Source organism: Apis mellifera, linkage group LG9 (genome assembly GCF_003254395.2).
Source record: "Apis mellifera strain DH4 linkage group LG9, Amel_HAv3.1, whole genome shotgun sequence".
Lineage (NCBI taxonomy): Eukaryota > Metazoa > Arthropoda > Insecta > Hymenoptera > Apidae > Apis > Apis mellifera.
Window position 1 is genome coordinate 2,313,405 of NC_037646.1, and position 26,951 is coordinate 2,340,355.

The 26,951-nt window shown below is 25.3% G+C and overlaps 1 protein-coding gene and 1 long non-coding RNA gene across 6 annotated transcripts in view; one reads left to right on the forward strand and one right to left on the reverse strand.

Moving 5' to 3' along the window:
* LOC413382 (SAM and SH3 domain-containing protein 1) overlaps positions 1-26,951 on the forward strand; it is a 468,674-nt gene that overhangs the window by 241,215 nt on the left and 200,508 nt on the right. The window lies entirely within an intron of this gene.
* Positions 1-26,951, reverse strand: part of LOC113218975 — a 42,455-nt gene that overhangs the window by 15,124 nt on the left and 380 nt on the right. The gene's annotated exons all lie outside the window — the stretch shown is intronic.

Below are 26,951 nucleotides of genomic sequence, written 5' to 3' on the forward strand. Positions count from 1 at the left end.
TAACTTTCTCGTTTTAGACTCTCGTACCCGGAACCACCAATAAAGTTATTCCGGTCGAAGGCAATCGCATTAAAGGCGTTTCTCTTGCTAGTTTTCTAGCAGTTCCATTAGATAAAAATTGATCTTTCAAAGATGTTTACAATTTTAAATTACATTATTACACATCTTTTAATCTTTTTATTATATTTATAAAATGTATATTTAATTTTATAATAATTATAATTATATATCTTTTTAATAAAACTACATAAAAAAAACTGTACACATTTTTTAAGTATTATGTTTTAATTAAAAAATTTATTTAAATTTTTATCACATTAAATAATATTTATCATATTAAATAGTAAAAGGACAATGAAATTTAAAAATTTGTTCTATTAATTTGAACTTTTAAATTTCTTTATTTTCTTAATTCACTATCATTGTTTCTACTTCATTTATTTTGAATTACATAATATTATTAATAGTCAACTAAAATTATATCAAAAAAATTTCTAGAATTATTTTTTAGAATTATTTCTAAAATTATTTATAATAAAAAGAAAATAGTATTGAATAGTATTATATAAATCTGAAAATAGAAATATATTATAAGATTAAATTATAATAATATCAAATATATATTTTATAAACATAAAATATAAATTTAAGGTTTAGAATGGAAGAGAAAACTCTCCAATATTTTTCCAAATATTGAACCATTACTATTCGTCACATGTCGTTCGAATCTTCGAACCCTGTGTCATCTTACTGTTTGTCTTCGTATCCTTTGCCAAAGCATTTCAATTTTATTTTTATCGTCTCTTCCTGTTTCCACTCGAACAAATTTAGCGATATTAGATCATAAGTAACGTAATTTTGAAGCCCAAAATTATTTGTATTAAAATTTTAAAATAAAATTTTAAATATGCATCAATTATGGTTACAATTATAATAAATAATTAAAATGATAATAATTAAAATAATTAAAATGATATAAAATTCTAACAAGAGATTAACATTGATAAATTTTAAATAAATTATTTTATACAATAGTATTTTTATTTTTATTATAATAATATTTAATTATACAAAATGCAAAAATGACAATAGAAATATAAACAATTTAATTGGTTTAATAATACATTGTACACTTAATAATACATTTACTCTATTATTTTTCATTATCATCTCTTTGCGAAACTTTTTAAATAATAAAATATTTGAAAATAGAGATTATGTAAACTAATGTCAGAAAATATTCTTTCTCTCATATTTATAATTATCATAAAGAAATTTTTTAAAAATTTCTATAGTGAATTAAAATTATTACTTTAATATATTTTTCATTTATATAATAATACGTGAATTTTCATTTTTCAATATCATTACGTTTCGTATTATCATTGAGTGTTTGAATTAAATTAACATTAAGAACGTAAAAACATATATCGTAATATTTAATTATCCTTAACATATATACATTGTCAAGTATCCAATGACTTATAAAATATCAGATTGCACTTGTTCATATGCCGAGTTGATTATAAAAAAAAATTCATCGAGTAATTGATAAAAAAAATCTATCCGTATAAAGATTACAACTAAAGATCCGCTTTGACAGTTTGAGAACAGGGGTTTATCGTTGAATCATTAAAGCTGGTGCAAGAGTAACCCCATAGATACTTGGTAGCGATAACTTTGCGTCGTCCTCCATGCAAACAAGTATACGGTATTGCGAGCGTAAAATTTTAATTAACAGAAATGCCTTAATTAACAGATAAGGAACTATATCTATGGTCGAATAACTTCTTGTCGTAGCCTGCGCCCGCAAGCCACCTAAAGTATTTTAAGACTTCCTTCTCTTGCGCTCGTGAATCGGAGATAGTAGTTCTTTGATGTTAAATCATCCACGGTCCATTAAAACTGAACACCGTGTAGGCACGAGGGTTATAAATAAAACGAAGAAAGTTTTGACTAAATGTTGCACTTGATCTCTTGAGCTTTAAATTCATCGCAGCATAATAATATTCGAAATTTAATAATTGGGTTGGATTTCAATTTTTAATTTGGAAGCGAGGAGAGAAAGTAAAAATTTTTTCTTTATTCGAAAAAATTTGAGCCAATGAATTATAATGAATTTTAATATTAAATTATTTTTAGAAATTTATGAAATATATTATGAATATAATAATATTTTTTGGAATAGTAAAGAAAATTCATATTAATTCATATTAAAAGAAATTTAAAGTAAGATATATATTGATAAAAATAAATAATGAAAATATGAAGATGAAAATATAATTTAACAATAAATTCAAAATTCTTTTATCATTACATTCCAAAAAATGTTAGGTAAATGATTTCAATTTTAATTTTTTCAATTCAAATAATTTGGTCAAATTTTTTTTTTAGAAATATCCTTCATAAGTAAAATTGTTTGTAATAAGTAGAATTTTACTCTTATATATATATATATATATATATATATATATATATATATATATATATATATATATATTAATTATCTGATAAGACAAATTGATCAATTTCATATTTCTAAAAATTTCTTAATTTTAATATCAGAATATACAATTAGGTTTTGAAAAATTCAGAAATTAATTTAAATGGAATTGATGGAATCAATTTATCTTCTATGTGGCTCAATTATTAGTAGATAATATCGATAAAAATTGACGATGATCAAAAAATAATCAAAAAGAATTTTCGTTATCGATAATGGTTGCTGATAACTGAAGAATCTTATCATTATCAATATTAGTTATCGATAACCATAAAAATTTTAATCATTTATTATGATTTATAATGATTGATTATTCATGAATAGAATTTAAAATCAAGTAATTTTATGAAAAATTTTATTAATATTTAGCAATGATTACTTTTATGATATTTTTCATAAAAATTTAAATAATTATTATTTCGCTTCTTCTCTTTCATCATTTTCATCGTAAGAATTTCAGTAATCCAATTAATTAATCTTGTAATGATAAGATGAAAAATATTAAATTCAAACTTTCGTAATTAAATGATTCGTGTATAGATAACGTCAAGGGTTGCCTAAACTCATTAATACTGAAAAAAGATGGAAATAACTTATAACTATATAAATAAGTAAATTCATACACGTATATTTATAAAAATTTTCGATATTATCGTATATTATATTTAAATTATAGAATAATAAAATTACATTATATTATATATTTATTTCATAACCAAAAAATATTTTATTATTAAGAATTTATTCTTCAAAAAAATTCATAGTTTACTTAAGACTTTTAAGATCTATATATCGCTAAAAAAGAGAACTAAAAATTTATTTCTAATAAATATTTCGTTACACAATAATATTGAAAATATTACAAAATACAAAATATAAAAACAGGAACACGAAACAATCATGTCATAAAAATTATCAAAAGATGATTAGAAATTTTGATATCTTATGAAACCTCTTTCAATAATAAGAAATTCAACAAAATTATAACATTTTATCGCTCATTATCGAATTTCCAGAATTCGTACATCTAATTCCATCTACGTTCATGCGTTATTTTCATTCAAGAACAAAATTGCACGAATTTAGTATGACGAGGAAATTACAGAGATTGTAAAGGCTGAGAACGGTAATGGCCTTAGAAATTTCTTTGATCGCTTAACCATAAAAGTCTAGACGCGCGAGACGTAAGAGAGAAAAGATCGAGGGAATACGACTAAAAAGGAATGTCATAATCTCGGGCGAGCAGGAAGAATGTAATATAGGGGCGAGAAATAGACAGGCTTAAGAAAGAGATAGAGAGAAAAAAAAAGGACACGATCTCATTGCCAGTGGCATCAATTAACGTCGATTGCGATCGACATTATAAATGCGTTTATAATATGCCTCTCACGCCCATATGGGATATTTTACATGGAAATTACGCGGAAAATTATATACAGGTGGTTGCCTCCTCGTCTCCCTTTTCTCCCCGACATTTTTCTTTTCCAGTTTCCTCTTTGTCTCTCGTAATTTCTCGGTGTCGCGTGTGCGTTGCCGATAAATCAGTGATTGCCAACTTGTAGGCCATGACCTATAAACAGAGATTGCAAAAGTGTTTTCAAAAGTTATTTAATAAAAAAAAAATATGGATAACTGATCATTGATATCTATCTTTTATTTATGCGTATCTCTTTTATTTATTTTAATTTGCGTTCAGTAAATTACAAATTACAAATTTAATGTAAATTTCAAATTTTAGTTGAATCATATTAAGATTAAATTTCAATGTAACAAACTTTGGATAAATATTTCGAATCGAAATCCGAACGTGAGTCGAGAACGTTTCTTTTGTGTTTCATAGAAATGTATAAAAAGATAATGAGGTCCTTTCTATGAGAGAAAGAAGATTGAGAATTAAAATAATGATCTGTTTAGAGAGAATATTATATTCTATTTATTGCTGCATCCATGCCATCACCAGATCATTTTGAATTTATTCTACATTGTTCACTATATTTTAATATAATTACATTATACTATAATATACATATATGTATATTAAATTATATCGAATGCTGATTGCTATTTAACTCACAAGGTGATAAAATCGTTTAATTTTAATTTAATTCTCTTTTTTCTTATTTATATTGTTATTATTATTATGAAATAAAAATTGTAATTTGTATGAATATTAGAAAAAGAAATCGCAATCCAAAAGGATTACTCATCCCAAAGCGTATTAATCTTTTTCAATTTTCTTATTATCATTATTATTATTATGGAATAAGAATCATAAATTATTCGAATATCACAAAGAATCGCGACTCAAAAGCTTGCGAAAACACCCCTATTGAAAAATAAAGAAAGATGGATTGAATGCAAAATAAAGATAGAGAATAACCATTCTACTACGCGATAAAATCGCGTTAATTCTTTTTAATTTTTCTTCCCTTATTATTACTATTATTATAGGGGTAAAAATTGCGAATATCGTAAAAGGAAATCGCAAATTTAAAAAGCTTGGAAAATACTGTTACAAAGGAATTGAGTGTGAAAGAACAATACATAGACTTCGTCGTCCGAAAGCGATGAAAATTATATTAATCTGTTTAATTTTCCTTACGTTATTGTCATTATTGTTAATAATCGTGGGAACAATAAGAATCATAAATTACTCGAGTGTTACGAAAGACCGTTAACTCAAAAGCTTGGAAAACGGTGCTATAGAAAAACACAGAAAAATGGAAATGGTTGGGAGGCGAAAGAGCGACAGAGACGAAAATGGGGGAAAAATAAGGTTGGAGTAGGCGAGAACGAGTAGAGGAGAAGAATAAAGCATGAGAGGGATGGTCACTGGCTCACAATCTACATTTTACATAATTTCACGTGAGCGTATGTGCACTTGTGTATGTGTGTAATGAAACAGTGAAACGCCTGTTTCGAGTAACGCGCCAGTCCATAATGTATCGTCGATTTGCTTGATCGTTTTTTTCCCATTGTTGGAGGTCTAATGTTAAACTTAAACGAAATTCGGGTCATGCATTTATTAATACGAAATAAGATATTTTTACACAAGCACGGTAAATATGATTCTACGTGTAATTTTGTATGTAAGTCGAAAATGCAATAATACGTATGAAAAGCAATTGAAATTCGAATATGAATTTTAACTCATTTTCCTTTGTTCTTTGTTGTCAATAATATGATCAATTTATATTTGAATTAGGAAATGTTTTAATCGAATGATAATTGTATAAATAATATTTGTTGTTGTCCAATTAAACTTAATAAAACTTTGCGTATTGATTATTGTCATAGATTTTGGATGATTATTGATGATGGTTAAAATTAAAGAGGGATATCAAATTGTTTTTCTTTTTCAAATTAGAATTTAAACTCTTTTCTCTTATTAATTGATTGGATAATAAATTTTTTTGGAGAATGAATTTATTTCTAATTTATTGGACTTCGATTGAATTTTTCTCTTAAAAATTTTCTTCAAAAAGAAAATCTTATACGAAGAATAATTAATTCAAAATGATATAAAAAAAATATTAAAATATTATATATTATATTAAATAATAAAATAATAAAACATGATTTATTACATTAATAAAAAGTATTAATAAAAAAGGAAATTCTATCATATTATAAATTCAATCATATTATATTACATTTTCTTGCGATTTTATCTTCTTCTTCTTTTCTTTTTTTTTTTCTTTTTTTCTTAACAATTTATTTTATATTTAACTTCTTCTATTTAATCTCATCTTCTATTTAACGATTGCTGATTAAATATCGATGTCTCTTATTCATGGAAACAATAAAAATTCTCTTTGAAGGTTGCTCGATATATAAGAGTTGTCTGATTTCCCAACAGGCGCAGGAGTGCAATCGCTCGTAAAACTGTTAGCCTGACAGTGGAAATGGAATTCAGAAAAAGCTTTTCTATTATAAGATTGCACGGATTTCTCGTAGTAAGTAAAGGGAAAAATATTCATCGAGGTAGTAGATATATAAAATCAAATATTCTTTCTTTATGATTGACAATTTCTTTATCCACTGTTATACAATAGAATTTTTTTATAGCCTGTATATTTACTGATTAAAATAAACTTTTTCCATCGAAAATTTTATTTTCACACGTAAAGCAATCTAATCCTATCGATACAATTCGTTTTTTATCCAATTGAAAATTAATCGATTTCATTTTATACTTTAAAAATTTATTTTTATTCCTTTTTAGAAATTTTTATTTCTTTATTTGTATCAGTTCTTCGTTGAATTTATCTTAATAGTTATTTTCCTTGTAAAATGAGAATAATAAATCTAATGATATGCAAAAAGACAAATAATTTTCGAAATCTTCGAAATACCTTGTTTACTTAATCTTCTCTCTAATAAAAATTTTTCCTATTTTAAAGTATTAACTTCTCTCCATTAAATATATATTATACTTTAATCACAGTTATTCAAAATTATCGACACCTATTTCGATTAATAATTACTTTTCTCCATAAATTTCTTCATAAATATATTTATTTATCGCCGTTTTAAACTTTCAACCTATTAATATAAAACTCATAGAAAATACATCTTGCCTTTAATCCTTTCACAAAGTTCTCCCGACCGGGATTTATCAATTTGTCCATTTTTATACATCCGCCCGCCTATCCGCTTAGTCTCCTCTCCATGTGTTCCCCGTATTTTTTCCTCGTGCGTATATTTTCCAGCCGCGGAAAGTCTTCTATCACCGAGATTAATTCTTCACTGGCTGTCCTCATCGTTGACGCGTTGCATCAGACAACAATGCGCGACGCGTTTCCAGAATCTATATGTATATATATATATATATATATATATATATATATATCTATATGTATATACACACACACACATACACACACATATATATGTACCAGTACCTACGCGCATAGACACGGTTAGACACGCACACGAGCAAACGTTCGATCGATATTCATATACAGCCATTCAATTTTTATTTTATTTTTCCTATTTTCTTTCTTTTTTTTTTTTTTTCTTTTTCTCCCTTCGCAAACACGCGTTCGTTTCTCAAACAATATTGCTTTCTTCCCCTGGACTGGAATCAAACCGGTATAACACGTATGTACAATCGCCATTAGATCGATTCCATCGAAACTACGAATGCGTGTAACGTGCAATCGCGCGTAAATATCTAACACAGATATCCGGTTGTCGCTATTGGGAAATTTACTTAACGGTTTGCACGGTTTTTTCGGCCTCATTGTCGCGAACAATCGAGATTACCGGGCTGAACAATTAGCAGTTAACGGGAGTATGCCGTTAGCTATTAATGGTGCCGGTTAATCGATAGCCTATCTGCGATTCATGGCTCACCGAAGGCGCGGTTCTCACACCGTGCCTCGTATTTTACCCTCTGAGCGTGGCGATAACCGGTTGCCGAAACTGAATTTTTCATTCGTTAGAAACGGGGGAAATAAATACGAATTTCGAAACAATTTGGATAATTTTTGAACGAGCATCTTTTCGTTTATTTTTTTTTTTGTTTTCGAAAATCAGGTGATTTTGACAATGCACCGTTTTTAATTGGCTACTTTTGTTTTTATTTATTTTCGAAAATTGAATTGTATAGGTAATTGCAAAAGTGACGAAATATTTTCTTTTGGATTTATTAAATGTACAGTTTGCTCAGTTCACTCGTGTTCTCTGTTTATAAATATTTATAGGATCTACAATTCAGATTATTATAGATTAAAAGTGATTTGAGATTTTGAAAAGTTGAAACACTTTTTGATAGATATACGTAATATATGTATAAATGTATATGGGTCTACGATTTTTATTTATATTTTAACTCGAATCGTAGAAAAGCAATTGATATTCTAAAAGAAATAATATAATAATAAGTCATATATATAAATGTTAACGTAATATTGAATATTCTCAATGAATTTACAATGCTCGTTATAGCAAAAATTGTAACAATTTTTTAAAAGATTTTTTTCATATGAAAATTGAAATCGATCAAACTAATCCATATATTATGGTTTAATTGAATTGAATATTAATACATAAAATAATACATAAGATAAACGGATCTGTGTAAAAAAATCAATACTGGATAAATCATGTTAAGTATTAAAATTTATATTCTCCAAAATTATTATATAAAGATGAATGATTCAATGATTTAAATTTAAATATAAATTTAAATTTATTTTATATTTTCGTTTTATTTATTCCACATTTTTATATATTACGCAGTTCTCGTGTAAGATATATTAGAGACAGAAACATATGTTTCCTTCATTCCTTCATTATACTCCAATCATTCGTACATTTACATACCTGTTTTTTTTTCAATTTTTTTTTCGTTCTGGATCGATTCTTTGATTAAAATAGTGGTTCAACTAACTCCCTCTTATCTTTAACTATTCTATTTTTAAGGATCGAGTAGACCGGTCTGAACTGAGATACGTAAGATAATAAGTAGCCAACGAGTTTTAGATCATAAATCATTAGAAATATTTTAAATACATTATGCGCAAAAATTTAATAAAATATCCATCTACTTTTATAAATTTCACAAAGATGAAATTTTAAATAAGAAATTTTTATATTCAAGTCAAATTATATAGAAATTTTATTATTTATATATTTTAATGCATATTATTAATTGTAATTGTACGAAATTAAAGTAAGTTAATAATTATAACACTAAATAAGAATAATAAGTTTATCATTTTTATCTTATTTTTAATATATATATATATATATATATATACACGTTTTGATATGAAATAATATAAAATTTTGTTGCAAATTAAAGAATGTATCGTTGAATATATTATAAATATAAAATGAATTATATCTCTATATATAAATCAAAAGTTTGAAATATCTAATATATTTTATAGAATTTAGAAATATCAATAAAATTTAGATATTTTCGTCAAAGATAATAAATAAAAACATTATTGACATCTGTAATGATAATTTTAAATAATTAACAAAACTAATAAAATATTGAATATATTACAAAAGAAAGAAGAATGATTCTAAATTGTCAATATGTATCTTGCATTATTTTCTGTTTTTTTTTTTTAATCTATTCGTTATCATTGATCGGCGATATTAACAATTATAAGTCATACATATATATTGCAGCATAATTGGAGTCATAGATTAGAGCGATAGAAATCTTGTTTTCTTTCCACGCGTAATTGAACGACTCTAAGATTTTTTATCTTTTAATTTCTAATATGAAATAACTATTTCGCAAAAAAAAAAAAAATTTAATCACATACTATTTCGTTCGTTAAACATTGAAATTTCTGCGTTTTAAATAAATAAGATAGAAAATAAATTATGTTTTATTTTTAGAAAAATTTCAGAATTGTATTGATAAAAACAAAATCGAAAATAAAAATTTCATCATTAATAAAAAATTGCATAGATGTGAGAAAATAAGGAATATTTTTAAAATTCGTTCGCAAATTTTAAATTTTATCTCTACATCATCTCATTGTTTATTGATACTGTCAATCTCCAAAAGAATTGAAAGAAAAAAAAATTGAAAGAAAAAAAAATTTTCAAAAGAATTAAATGAATATATTATTAATAGAAATTATTAATCTTTAAAAGAAAAAAGTATAAAAAACGGAATAAAAAAAAAATTCAGTTCGAAACAGTTGAATAAATATAAATGTAACTTATCGTTGATTGTAACTCATCCAATTTCTAAAAACATAAAAAGATTAAATAAATATAAAATGAAAATAATTCGAGAAATTCGTTGGAATTAACACGTTATCGCAGAGGCAACAACTGTCAAAACCAGCTTCTTGATTCAGAACCACTTATTTCGTATTCGTTTTCTAGTGAAATTGCCAAGATTATTGCTTCGTGGGTCCGATTTCATTTAAATTGTCGTCGATTTCTCGAAGAAGAGGGATGGGAGACGAGTGGTTCAACTTTATTTTCACAAATTCAATAAGATGATGTCTCAAAATATATTGGGATGAGGGATATCGTTTTATCCGTTGAGAGGATGAATCTCTCTTTCTCGTCTGGATGACGCATCTTCTGATGTGGTTGGCATTGTAGTTGAAATTGATTTGGGAATAGGTTGTCGCCAACCTTTACGCTGATACGTTCAGGAATCAAGCCACGCGTGGATGGAAAATATAACCTCTACTTATTCATCCTCGCGTCTATTTCGTTCAATCAACAACGTATTTTTATATCTTATCAATTTTTAAAGGTTTATAGAGCTTTGGAGTACAGATATTTAATTATATGCAGAAGTTATATTTGTGAAATTGATAAGTTCATTGTTTTCGTTTATTCCATGCAAACTCTGATTTCTTATTTTTATTACATTAGAGATGTAAAACTTATAGAAAACTTGAAGGAAAAAAAATATTGGAATTTATAGAAATATAATAGTATTAAAATTTATTTTTTTGACTGAAAAATAAAAACTGAAATATTTCTATATTAAAATAATTATTAGCATTGAAACAATATTTATATAAATCATTTTGTGAAATTCTATACATAAATATTAAAATAGACATGAAATTAAATTCTAAGTCTGTAGTCTATTACTTTTGCATCACGACAACAATTCATTGCATAATCGTGTGGTTCATAAACGAATGTTTGATTTATAATTTATTATAAATATATATCTATAATATATATATTTATTATAAATATATATAAATATATATTTTTATAAAAAAAAAAAACAGAAGAAGAAACTAAAAATCCAAACAAGAAATAGAAATAATCATTCATATCAATAGCATAAAATTTTTTTGTTTCATTTCAATATTTCAATTATTTATCGAGAAAGATGACTCAAATTATCCATTGTTTAATATAATGCATATTTTTCTTGAAAATGCATTCTTTCAAAAATAGTAAAAACACTATCTGTCATTTGCTTGGAACTTGAGATAGGTTTGTAATAATGAGTGAGAGGTTCAAATGTGTGCCAAGGATGAAAATAGTAAATGATTAAAAATTGTATTTTTCTTTATACGATATCTTGAGTAACCGAAAAAACCGGATTTTTAGAATTACAATGATTTGAAAACTTCAACCAAGTTTTCAGATAAATTTAATTATGTACTTAATTTAATGTGATATTAATATTTATTTATATATATATAAAATATTGCTTATAAGAAGATTATATATTGATTTAAAAATTATTTTACGTCCTTTATATTTTTTTAAAATGAATTTTTATTTTAATCAATCTTATTGATCTTTTTGATCGTTAACTAATTAAAAAAATGAGATATAAAATCTTTCTATTTTTATTTTTTGCTTGAAGAATTATCTTTTCTTATATATCCTTCTATATATATTCATATGAGATTTATTTGAATTTGATCCAAATTAAATATTTAAAAAAAATAATTGGATAAAATTATGAAAAATGTAATTAAAAATATTAATAATAGAATTATTAAATATTAATTTTTTTATTTGTTTCAGGTAAGTTTCCTTTAAAATAATATATGAATATTATCAATTCTTTGGAAGATAAATACTGGTAAGTTTTTGAAAACACTTAATATACATATATTTTTTTTTAATTTTGCATTTTATCTATTACGTTTATATTAAGTTGATAATATAAGATGAAATTATTAAACCTATATTAAGAAGAAGAATATCATAATTTCATTGTGATGCAAATATATATCTACGATATTAATTATACTTATATTATATATTAATTTATTACTGACATTCCTATATTTTACATCATCAATAATAACAAAGATAAAAAAATCAATAATAATAATTTATAATTTATAATATTTTTTATAAAGCATTTTTGTCTTTAAAACATTAAATATTAAAAATATATTTTTGTTTTAGTAAATTATATATGTTTTGTTTCATATATATATAATTATAATAGATAAAATTTTTTCAACAATAAAATATTTCTAATGATTGAAGTTAAAAAATTCTTCTAAAATAAAAGATATCGTAATATCGTTATTGTAATTTAAATATAACTTTGTTCAAAAGTGGCATAAACTTTCCAACATTTTCCGCATATCTTAACATAATTGTACTCCTTACTTTAAATACAGATCATAAATTTAAAATTTTAATTGTTCTTTATAATTGTTACAAGTTTTTTTTTTAAACAGGCATATTTCGAACTAAATGGCAATTAGCATTGTCTAAGACTCGTAATAAATGCGTTTAAAACGGTCCTGTTAATTGAAATATTTTACATAGAACATTACGAAGAACTTCTCTTCACAATAGCTCCACTGGAATTCTCCTCTGCTGGTAGTTCTACGTAGTTCACCATTATATAATGTACTTACCATATTTTATTCAACATTCATTAAGTTATGCTCGCCAGACCATAAGACAGGTGTGCGTATATTGTGTGTGTGTATGCGTGTAAGATATAATACAATTTCGTGCTGCAATTAATTGTAGTGGTCTGTAATGTGTACTGTGCGTCAACATTTGTTGCATTTAGGACAAAAAGTGAATGAAAGACAAAAAAAGAACAGAGGGAAAGAGCAAACCATGAAAAGAATGCTATGTATTGTATATAATCTACAATGCTTTTTTTTTATTATTAAAACAGTTATGTATTGTATTCTACTCAAAGAATACACAAATTTTATAAATTCGTGGAAGGAAGAAAATATTCGTCTTATAAAAGATGCTTTTAAAAAATGAGAATTTGTCCTTAAAAATACCGTATTAAGGAACCTAATATAATCTTATAATATGTACTAAAATTTATAAGATTTTTTTTGTTTAAAAGTTATATTTAAAAGTGGAATTAACGTTTCAGTTTTACTAGAATGAATAAAATTTTACTTTAGCTCTTGACTATAGGTGTCATTTTTCTTTTAATAAATGCATAATCTAAAAACTTATATTTCAAAATATTACACAAGAAATTAAGTAATATTTTCCTTAGTTTTAGTATTTTAGTTTTAGTTATGTTATATAACTATATGTTACATAACCCAAAAACTTAGATTATAACGTATTATATAAGAAATACTATTAAAATTAATTATCTTTATTTCTGTTATAAAAAATTAAAAATAAAAATAGAAAGATACATTATTATATCATCATGTTTCATTATTATCATTATTATTATCAAAAAAATTCTATGCAAATTTGATATGATATGTACAATGAACATAATTATATTAATTATCACATGGATCAATTTTATAAAGTTTCTCTGTGAAAAATGATTCATATTTTCTTAGACTTATTTATAATTAATAGGGATCAAGTAATTGATGTAATTATTTGTCATATAATTCGAATCTAATTATATAATGACATGAATCAATTGCAAAAATCACTTTGAAAAATTATATTAAAAATCTTTTTAAACAAATAATTAAAAATTTTTTTAATCAAGTATATTATTTTAACCAATAGAAACAATAGAAGATTAATTTATTCTTAGATCTTATGATATTAATCTTATTAAGACAATATTGTCAATCAAATCTTCAAATTTTGAACAATATTTTTCTTTTGTATTGAAATTAAGAATCTAAAAATATACAATAAATTGTTAAATATATTGTAATAATTGAAAGTTATTAGTAATAATAAATTTTATTTTATAATAATAATGAATTTGATAATAAAATTAAATTTTGCAAATAAATTTTACAAATTATAACTCATCTGAAGTCATTTTATTTCATATAAAATTATAAAAAAGAGAATTTTTTAATTCCTTAATAACATTAGTCGGTAAATTATTATGCAAAACGTTCCAAACACAATTTCCGCTTCCGAAATACATCATTATTATGGGGAAAAAAAAAATTACAAAAACATTGTAATCAGACATCATAAATAATCTCAATAACGAGCAACCTGTTTATTAGATGCAATTGAAATCATCGTCAACAACGAGGGTATATACGCGTATAGCGGTATTAATTTGCAATTTAAACGACGCATTTCTCTACCATTTTTTAACCGAAAGCAAATTCCCTCTGCGCCACGATAAATCTGCTCGTTATTCAAATTTCACCCGAATGTTACTAGAATCGACAAAAGCCTCGGTCGCGCGCGCGCCATTGCGTGATTTAATTCTAGATCGGGGTCAAGGTGCATAATAAAAATTGATAACTATTCATGCTCGTTACAAATTCCCAGGCTGTGAATATAAATGAAAATGGCGCACAATCTCGTTTCGAAACCGCATAGGAAAAAAAAATTCAAACATCCCCCCCCTCCTCCTCTCCCCTCCCTCGTATTCCGCGCAATTCTGAAAATTAGCCTACGGTATAAGTGCCATAGTGTCGGCCGTTTAATCCGTTTCGTAATGCCGTGAAAAATCTTTGGCGGAATATTTTTGCTGATTGGACGATCGACGCGAGGCAATGGAGCCCAAAGTATTTAGCACCCAGCGCCACGAGTTTAAACGAGAGTAGAGACACCTATGCGTGTTCCGCGACCATTAATGCCGGGCCAGTCGCCCTCTCTCTCGCCTTCGTGTATCGATACGTGTACAGACACGTATATATACACCAGGGCCAGGATCAGCCCGCGAGCGATGGTAATTCTAGGATAATTCCAATTTCGAGTGGTGATTTTGTTGCGCAATTCGTGTTGAGGAAGGAATACGATATCACGGGTTACAATGGTGGATCGTCATGCAACCCGTTCACTGTTCTTCCGCCTCGTTAACCACGTAAACTGAATTTTTATCCTTCATTTTTGAACGACCATTCTGTTTCCTGTGCTTGTGAAGAGAGGATGCCAAGAAAATATACAGGGTGAAATATTTAAATGGAACGGATAACTTGGTTATTTACGATTTATAAGAGAAATATTTGGCATTGTATGTTCGGAATATATCAAGAGATAATGAATTTAATTCTTATTCATATTATTAATAGCATCTAATTATGTGTATGAGTATATGTGTAATGTATGTAATGTAAATACAACATTGAATAATATTTGTTGCATATCGATTTAAAATTTGCAGCTAAGTGAATATTTAGTTTACACTAGTTTAAAATTTAACATAATATGTAAAAAAAAGTAACGTTAAAGGAATGAAATATAATCTTAAAAATAAACGAAGGAATTATTAATAACTTATTAATTGATGAAATTAATCAAATCAATTAATTATAATATAATCTTAACTTTAACTGTTTTTCGATAGACGAATTTGTTGAATCAAATTTTGATTAATATTATTTTTATTATATTGAAAATTCAATTTATTTCATAATTTATGTCATTTGTTAGATCTATTTCAAAAATTCATTATATTTAAAAGCAATGAAAAAGTTTATATAAACATATAGATTCTATTTGCTTTTTTTTGTGGAATATAATAAATCATTTTAGAAAAAAATGTTCAAAATGACTGCTTTATCATTGATTTGATTACCTCCTTAATAATTTCATCAAAATTTTCTTGAAAATTTATTGTATCTTATATTTATATATTACTATATATAAATATATATTATACACTATATTATATATATATTTATATTTTCATAGATGTTGTATATATAGCTGATTTAAGTGTTCTTACAAATAAAAATCCGGTAAATTTATCTCTAGAGAAAGAGAACACGTCCAATCCATTTATTTGAAGATATTACAGTATAGAATGCAATAAGATTTTCAACAAGTGCGAAGTGCTAAAAGAGCCATTGAGAGAATAATAGATCAATGATAAGAATGATCTTTCTGAGCATTTTCTGTAAAGATAATCGATAACACAAAATTTGTCATATTTCATAAAAAATAAATAGAATACATATTTAAAAATTAAACTTTTTTCATTTTTTAAAAATATTCTCTTAAAATGGATTTTATAAATTATGAAATATCCTGTAACCAGAAAAACGCTATTTTCATTGTTGAAACTTTCACTTTTTTATGTGCACTATATTTTTTATATTTATATTTTATTTTATATTTAACACACAACTGAGTTTAATAATGTAATTATATATAATTATATATCATGCAGCAATTTTCTTACGTAAGATACAATAAAGAAGAGAAATTTAATTAACAAAAGAAAAAGTTTAAAATATAAAAAAAATTTTCTACGTATGTAATAATAAATTTTTTATTTAATTTTATTTAAAATTTTTATTATTTATTTATTGGTTATTGCTACTATTTTATACATTGAAAATTAAAAAAACAAACGATAATTCCAAAAAGACAATTCCAAAGAATTTGAAATTATAATATGTTATATTGAATATTGAAAAATGCGATTCTACACAGTTAATCCAAAAACACATCGTGCTTGAGCAAATATAAAAGTAGATGATCAGAATCGATGTGAGACAATATCGAAAAATCTCCAATATTCGTAGATCTATCGCGAGACTTATTTGTAGGAAAGCGGCGCGGATTCGACAACTTCCTGTCCCACCGGAAAAGAGCTGCTTCCCATTCTGAGATATCCTGACAGTTTTATAGTCGACACTTTCCACGTACGAAATAGCGTTTTGTTGGAAGAACGTGCACGGAACTCGGCATCGTGATATCGAACGGAATTCAAGTGTCCAACGAAGGACCTGTGTCCTCCACAATTGTAACCTATTTTAGTCTAACGCTATGGCCTTCTCCTCTACGACAGGAATTCAGAGAAGCTATTCCACCACGGCACAGTTTCCCGTCTAAGCGTCTATCCTTTTGTACCAAGGAGATTCATAGCATTTTGATGAAAAAAATCTCTTTTTATCGTTTCACTGGGACTTTGAATAACTTTTAAATAAATTTTATTTGACCTAATTTTGGAGAAAATATTCTGCAACGAATTTTTTATTCGAATTATTTGTTTCATATTTCATAATTTTTAATTTTAAAAATTGAAATTGAAAATATTCGATATATAACTTCTTTTTTTTAAGTAAAAACAAAAATTTGAAAGCAAGGAATGAAATTTGAGTGATGCTCTCAATGAAACAGGTATATACATAGGGAGAATGTATACATAGTTAATTCAAGATATATATTTTATGAATCGAAAAACTCATAACAAAAATTATCGTGTTAGATATACGAATAGTAAGAATAATTTTGTTATAACAAAATGCATACAATATATTATAATGCTGTAAACATTCGCATTTTTTTTTAAATATTATAAAATTTACGATTAAAAATCATTATTGAACAAATATATAGAAGTTTACATCTTATTAAAAGAAATAAATTCACAATTAATATGAATTATCGATTAATAGTAAGCTCATTAACAAATTAACAAATATACGATAATTTATAAACAAGGGGCGTACATTATTTATAAATTGTGAAATGATTCGTACAGACAGACCTACAAATTGTCAATACGATACATCTATTGGAGAATGTACGTATATCAAGAACAACCCTCGATGTCGACTCGATATTAGGCCATATTTCCTCGATCCAGGTGGCGGTTGCCCAAAGTCAATTTAATCGAGGAATCGTATACAGGTATGGGTAGCAACGCTCGATGTCCTGAGTAAGCCAGTTTGCAGTATCCACCTATCCACTCTCTCTCATCCTGCTCTTACGGAAGAAAGAAAGAGAAAAAGAGAGAGAAAGAATATACGTATACCGGAAGTTGGAACCGAAACCGTTCTCCTACGACGCTGTTCGTATATCTTTACTATAATTGAAAAACACGTCAGGATATTTTATTTATCCATTGTTGCGGAAAGAAGATTAAAAAAAAGAGAGACGAATTGAATTTAAGCGAGGATGATGTTTTTGCGATATCTCGCAGACCGGGATTTCATTTAAATACAGATCATAATTTTTTTCTTCTTTTCTTTTCACGATTAACCAGATATATAGGATGAAAAGAAAAAAAATTAAGTCTTTAAGAGTTTGTAATGTTCGCTCATTAAGAGAAATAAAAAATGTTCAAATATTAAATATCGGTTATCTGTATTTCTATAGGATTGAAAACAATAATTCTATCACATTGAATAAAAAATATTATATATATAAATATAAATTTTATTGATATTTTTATATGCAATACATATTGCCAATACAATGAAATATTCTTATTATTATTTTCAATTTTTCATCTTATGTTGAACAAATATTCACATATTTCTTACACGATCTATAATCCATTTAAATTTCCTATAATTCATTTATATTTAATTATAATCGATTATATAATTAATTGATATTAATAAAGTTTGTCCATGCTAATATTAGGTCTATCGGAAAGTTCTATTCGAATCTATGACATCATTTTCACCACATAAGCACATGTTTATTTATTACATATTCGGCTCTATATTTTTATCGCTTAATATATACATACTGACGTAGCAAATAAACTATAATAAAGTTGATTCACATTAGTTTTAAGTGTGAAACGATAGTATACCCATGGCGACTGATAAAGTTCATTTACGCCACTGTATTTTATACGAATTTCAACAAGGAAGAAATACTACAGAAGCATGTAGAAATTTATTGAAAGTATTTGGTGAAGATACAGTTTCTGATAGGACATGCAGAAGATGGTACGAAAAATTTGAAACAGGTGATTTCGACCTTTCTGATAAGCCACGTTCTGGGCGACCATCTTTGATCGACGACGATGTTGTTAAGGCAATGTTGGAGCAAGATCCTTTTCTGACAACGTCGGAGATCGCAGAAAGGCTTAATTCAACATTTCTGACCATATTCGGAAGATAGGATTGGTGTGGAAGTATTCAAGATGGGTGCCACATGAATTAAGTCAGAAAAATTTGGATGATCGAGTTGTCATATGCACATCTCTGCTTATTCGGAACAAAATTGAGCCCTTTTTGAACCGGATGATAACTGGGGATGAAAAGTGGATTACATACAACAACATTGTAAGGAAAAGAGCATATTGTGAACCCGGAAAAGCCCTTTCACCTCTAAACCAAATTTGACTGAATAAGAGAATGTTGTATATATGGTGGGACATTCGAGGACCAATACATTATGAGCTTTTAAAACCGAATGAAAAGCTCAATTCGGAGAAGTATTGTCAGCAACTGGATAATTTAAAGACAGCGGTCCAAAAAAAGAGGCAATGTTCAATAGGAAGGACATCATACTGCACCACGATAACACCAGACCACACGCTGCTTTAGGGACTCGTCAAAAAATTGCAGAAGTAGGCTAGGAAATTCTGTCGCACGCACCATATTCCCCGGACATAGCACCCTTTGATTATCACTTGTTTTTATCCTTACAAAATTTTTTAACGAGCAAAAAATTCAAAAATGAAGAAGATGTCAAACAAGCACTGGTTCAATTTTTCGCATCAAAAGATGAAACATTTTTCAAAAATGGGATATACAAATTGCCCTCACGTTGACAAAAGATCATTAATAATAATGGCAATTATATTATTCAATAAAGTTAATTGGCGGTAAGAAAAAATTTGTATTTTGTTTTATTCCAAAAACGGACAGAACTTTCCGGTAGACCTAATATTTTATTATATTATTTTTCCATTAATAATGATTGTATAATTATACATTAATATCAAGATTGAAATTTTAATACATTACGAAAAAAGAATCTTTGATTCTATATCGGGATGATAGAAAGTATAATCGTGATGAAGAAGAAAAGAAAAAAAAAGTCACTTTAAAACCAACGACTGACTCGCGGATTTCCTTAATTACAAAAGAAAGCAGATAAAAAAGTCGACTAGGTTGAGAAAAAAAAACAAAAAAAAGCGTAAAACTTTCGTTCAAACGCGAGAAGTGTCGATACTTGTCCGGTGGAAAAAGATTCTGTAAGAACTTTTCAATTTTCATTCCGTTGATAGAGCTTATTGTTCCACTTTCATTATTACTCTCCTTCTTTCTTCTTTGTTTACTTACTGTCCACAATCACTCGAACAGCAAGAAGAAATAACGAAAAATGAATTTTGTTCACTCTTGGTTAATCTATTTGAATCAAGCATTCTCAATTTTTTCCAGTATAAAAGAGATAAGAGTCTCGCGTTTTTTTAAATTTTTTGATCTTTACATTTCTTTTATTTCTTTTTTTTTTTTTATATCAAAAATTTATTTATCAATCGATTTTAAATTTATAATGATATTTGGATTTTCTTGTGCATCATGGAAGTAATATTATTAAATAAATTTTAAAAATATATCTTGGATAATAATATTTTCAAAACAATTATTTTTATTAATATTTTTAATTTGCTAATATTAATAATTGATTTTTCTTGAGATGAAACATAATATACTTATATACTTATATACTTAATATACTTATTGATAATATAATTAATCGTTGATTTCTTTATAAATTAGAAGTTCTATGAGTACTCGTATCATACATATCCAATTTTAAAAAATATTTTTAATAAAAGTTAAATAGTAAAAGTGATTTGAAACATGCAATATTATTTCTTCTGAGAGAAAATTCTATAATATATAATTTGTTAAATCTCTAATTTTATTAATTAAATAAAGTTTAAAAATAAAAATTAATTTTATTAATTAAAATAAAATTTTATTAATTAAAATAAAATTATTTAAATTTTTTAATTTCTGCAAAATAAATCTATCGATTATTTTAAAAGAATTTTCAAATTGCCTATAAAATATCGAAATATTTTAAAAAATTATAAAAAATCACATAATCATTTTCAGTATTATATATATTTTAAAATAACTTGTTTAAAAAATATAAATTGAACTGTTAAGGAATAAATAAGAAACATTATAAATTTTTTATTATTAAAGTATAAGTAATAACTGTATTCATGTAATTTATATTGCATACTGCTTATAGTAATTATCCAAGATTTTATATAACAGAGGTATTCGAGCAATCAACGTAAAGACTATTTCCAGGAATGTCGATTTCACAAATTATCAGTAATCTTACAACAGTACAATTTCTTCTCCCATATCAATTGTTAAATTCTTTTATTTTTATATTATGCCATCCATTTGCTGAGAAAACAAAAATTTTTTTTATTTTATAAAAATTAATTTATTTCAGAGTTTTTTTTTTCGAAAATTAATACTTAATTTTTAAATATTCCTTAAAAAATTAGTTAAATATATTCTTTCAATATTCAGCTCTATTATACGTTTATAAATAATAAAATAATTCGATATATATAATAAATTGCTAAAAATATTTCTCGATTCTTATTATTTTTCACATATACCTATCATTTTCTTTATGAAACTTCATAATTGAAGTTCGAAAACGAAGTTTCGTATTAAAAATTTTTATTCTACATTTCCAATTCATTAGATATTAAAATATTTATAACATTAACAAATTAGTAATCAATATCATAATATGGTAACTGGTAACAATTTTTTTTAATTTTAAAATTAATCGCATTAATCGACTTACCATTATTTAAAAATTTTTATAATAAATATAAAATAATTAAATCTGTTAAAAATTATTTTTTATAATATTAAATACCTTAATCTCTCAATAAAATAAACGAATAAAATCTTTATCACACATATTTCGAATGCAAAATATCTTCAATATAATACCACTCAATATAAAAATTTGATGAAATTCCATCATTTTTAAATTACAATTTGACTTAAATATCTAGAACATTATCCTCTGTACAATTTCGAATGTACATGTATCTATGTACGAAGATCTTGCTAAAACTATCGAAAGGGAGAGTTTCTTCGAATCTGAAATTCGATCGTTTCTTGAAAAAAACCATACGAACCTCTGATTATAAACGAATAAACGATGTATACGAGAGAAGAGAGACTTCGGGTGGAACCATGATGCATTGCTTACCCTATGCTGTTGCAGATAATCGCGGCTCATTAGGTTGGGTATTAGCTCATTAAGCAATAAACCTACCTAGCCGGTTAATTGGCGACAACCCCACTCGCTTCCGGTTCGGTCGCTAGCGATCAGAGAGGAGCCCAATCGCCGTCGATCTCGCCAATCCCCAAACTGTATCGTCCGTCGTAAACGGGTTCCTCATTAACTTCTCCTCCCGTCACTGTTATCCCTCGCCTTCCTTTTCTTCGCTTTCTCCCCCTTCTTCGATATCGCTCCGTCATTTTTGCCCCTTTTTCATCCATTTATTACGTTTACAGCCGTCTGTTCCTTTTCTTTTTTCCTCTTTTTATTTTTTTTTAGAATTTGTAAGAGAGGAAAAGAATATTTGAGTAGTTTTATTACTTCCTTTAGAAAGTAAAATTTTTCGTCGTTTTCTTTGTTATGTCCTTTTTATCCTTATTCTTTATGAAAGATTTTATTGTCTATTAAGAGGGTATTAAAATACTTATAGAAAAAAATTGATTGGTTTAAATATATAAATGTAAGAATACTTGTTTGTTTCTTTTTATTGTTTCTTAAAGGCTTTTTAATTAATTTTCGATATAAGTATTTAATATATTTCTATAGTTTCATTTAAGAAAGAGGAAATGATTGCATTTGCAATCATAAAATATGAAAATTATAAGATGCATTATTTAATTTTCTTGATAAAATTTTGTTTTATTTTTTTATTGCTTAAGAATTGTGGCTAAGTCTAGTTAAGTGAGATACTCTGTACTATTTTATACATTTTCAAAGGATTTTATATAGTAGAATAAATATAATTTAATTAAATAGTTATTAATTATACTATTAAATAATTGTACATAATTATTAATATGTACATACTTATAAATTGTACATACTTATATATATATATATATATATATATATATATATATATATATATACATATATAACTTATAAAGTAATATATAACTTAATCAAATACTTAAATAATTATATCACATAAATGAGAAAAGAAAAATTTGAATACATAAAAAATATTTTCACATCAGTAGTTTTCTTTTGAACTTCTTTTTAGAATAATATGTAAAATTTCATCTGAAAATAAAATTCTATTCGAAATTATAACATAATTATTTTAAATACTTTAATAATTACTTTAATTAAAAAAATTTTATCATGTTTTATCATGATTATTAAAACTGTTAGACTGATTAAATTTATAGTATTTTTAGTTATAGAAATATATCATATATTTTTAATGATATAAAATAATAAATTATTGAAGTCAGGTAAACTTTTAATTAAATATTAAATATAGGAATTAAAGAGAACTCAAGATTAATCAATAACAAAAATACTATTTCTCAATAATGTTAAATTTGTAAATTATTATATAAAATATTTATTATATAGTATATTTTCTTATCTTTTTCAATAATGAATACTTAAATATAATAGGAATAAAATTTTTTAAAAGTTCTGATATGAAATTCATAGCCAATAAATTTTAATGCATAATATTTAAAGTATAAAATTTATGCAACTATTCTTGACAGCTTACCTAAATATTCTCTCAGATAAAAGGATTATGTAATATAAAAGTATGAAAAGATTAACATAATCTTTTCGAAAGTTATATTGATGTCATCAATAATTTTTATCCATTATATTGAATTTTGAACTTATATACACAATATAATATTATATATACACAATGTTCAAGCGTTATGTCAATATATATATAATAAATTGTTGTGAATTTTTAAGTATATTTTTATATACTTAAGTATATTTTTCATATTATAACGAAATAAATAAATATATCATATGTTTTTTTTCTGATATTAATTTTATTCATATAACAACTGAATATTATAAACAAATTTAATTATACTCCGATTATAACTTTGTTTTGTTATATTAAAAATTTTAAATAGTTTATCCGTAAAAAGAGCAAATTATATATATTACATGACATTTTGCAAAATAATTATTTCTCAATGAAATAAAATTTCACAACAACAAAACGAAAATTTCTCCAATTTCTTCATATAAACAATAACAATTTATCAAAAAAGAACTTTTATATATTTATATATTTATACTTTACAACAATATTATAATATTACGAATTAAACGTAAAAAAATTTATACAATAAAATTATTGATATTTTGGAAAAGCTATATACTTTGATATATATTGAATAATATGATATATTTTTTATAAATTAGACAATTAAATAAAATATTTGAATTCATTTCAGAAAATAAATCTTTATAAAAATTAGTAATTCTACTCAGGTATTATTTGTTAAATAACAAAGATAATTTTCAAAAAGAATTGATAAAACTTTTACAGTCTCTAAACGAGACATTAACAAATAAGAAGAATAAGTGACTACATTATAAAATGTTACGATTGAAGTCGTTGAAGTTTATGTCGATTTGCATGAATGGGTGCTTCAAGTAAGTATACAGTATACTTCTTTCAGTTGGCCAAAATTGATGAAACGCTATTTACATTACGTACAGTTAAGTTCAAGCTTTATTCACTGCCATTTAACGGTACATTTAGTCGCTAAATTCTGAACAGTTTGACACATTTGTGAAATCGGCTATTTCACACGCAATATCTAATAATAATAATAATAATAATGACAGATCCGCGGCATTGTGTCACGCGGTTTAAACCGTGGTTCCATAATGCGCCGTATATTTCTGGTAAGGAGGGGCCGAGAAAACGGATTCAACGGGGAAAATAGAAAGTCAAATATGCAGCGGTGATGCAATTGTTTTTCCAATATCTCGCGAAGGGAAAGACAAATGTTCCTTTTCCTTTTCGTATATACGCCGCAGGCCGGAATATTCCGGCGTATATCCTAAAAGAAACTTGTTTCTTTGACTTGGTTGTGCACGCATCGGTAAACAGGGTGGGAGGGTTGCAAAAGGAAAAGTGTACACGAACAAATCGTGTACGGTGGGATTCGATCGGTTTCCAGTGTAAATATTCCAACGATAAAGTCAAATTCGAGGCGAGTTTTTTCTTTTTAACGATTGAAAAAATATTCTTAAAATAGATAGATAGATAGAAATAAGAACTATTTACTATTTAAAATTGTTGAACTATTTAATTATTTAAAAATTGTTACATGAATAAATGATTTTAAAATTTGATAATTAATAATAGAGAACATTGCTGTATTGTATCTATTATTAATAAAATGAATTAAATAAGTTTGTTAATAATAAGTATTTCATGAATAATATTTTTTTTATTTAGTGTATATACATATTCGTAAAATATTTTTGAAAAAAACAAATACAAAAATTGGTATATGCTCATAAAATATCGATTAAATATTTATTAATAAACAATTTAAGTTTGCATTAGAAAAGCAAATTGAAGATTCCTTTTTTTTTTTTTGAAGTTGAATTCGCAGAAATGTTATAGCTGATACAATACAATGCATAATATAATTTTCTAAATACAAAATAAAAAAATCATTGAATCATTTAAATTTATTTTTTGAATTATAATTTTCTGAGAAAAAATATTGTATAACAGTCCATATATCTAGGCTTGTTTTAAGGAATAAAACCTCTGTTTGCACTGTTATCTAAATTTTCCTGAATATATTGGATGGAAAACAGAGAGAAGAATTAAACGTTATTTCATGTACGAACTTTAATAAATTTTGCGCGCAATTTGTATTATAATGAAGTCTCTTTTTTTACAACGAGCTTTTAAAATCTTAAATACGATTTTTTAATGTAACACGTTTAATATGTATTTAAGAACGCCCTCATTGCCTTATCGTTTCTTGGCATCGTTCTTATTTGTTGCGTTATTGCATTGCAGCATACTAATCATATAATAAACATTGCATTAAACACCTATTTAACATACATTAAGCACAAGTTGTACGTAAACATATGTGGTAATGGTCGAACCACGCAACTCTCGTGATATATATCTTGCGTTATTATGCCGGTGGTTTCATTTTTGAAAATATCAGAAACTGGTGGCAAAATATTTTATGTTTGTTGCAATCTTTACAGGATTGTCGTAAAAAAAAACTTTTTCATGAAAAATGTAAAACGAATTAAGAAAAAGATTTATTAAAATAAAATAGAATTGTTTTAATTTTAAGAAGAAACATTCGAGCATATAAAAGTAGAATCTTTTTAAAATAAGATCAGATAATTCTTATATTTTTTTGAGAAATTAATTTTGTGAAAGTATTGTACATTATATATATATATATAATCAAATGCGATTCCATTAATATTTTTTTACTAATTAATTTCATTATATCAGATTATCAGTACTTCTACAAATATTTAATTATATTTATATATAATTTTATGCAAAATAATTTTTGATTAGATCAATCACTCAATAAATTTATAATACTTTTGTGGCTCTTTTTTCAAAATTAATTTATAACAAATATTTTTTTTAATATAGAAAATAAAAGTCTGTACTAACACAAAATTTAAGAAACAATATTAGCCCGTCGACGAAATTCGAAAAGAGACGAAATTTCATATGCATGAACTTAATAAAAGTTTAATAAAGAATAATAAGAAGTTTAACGATAATAGCAAAAGGATAAGACAAAATTTTCCATAATTGTTA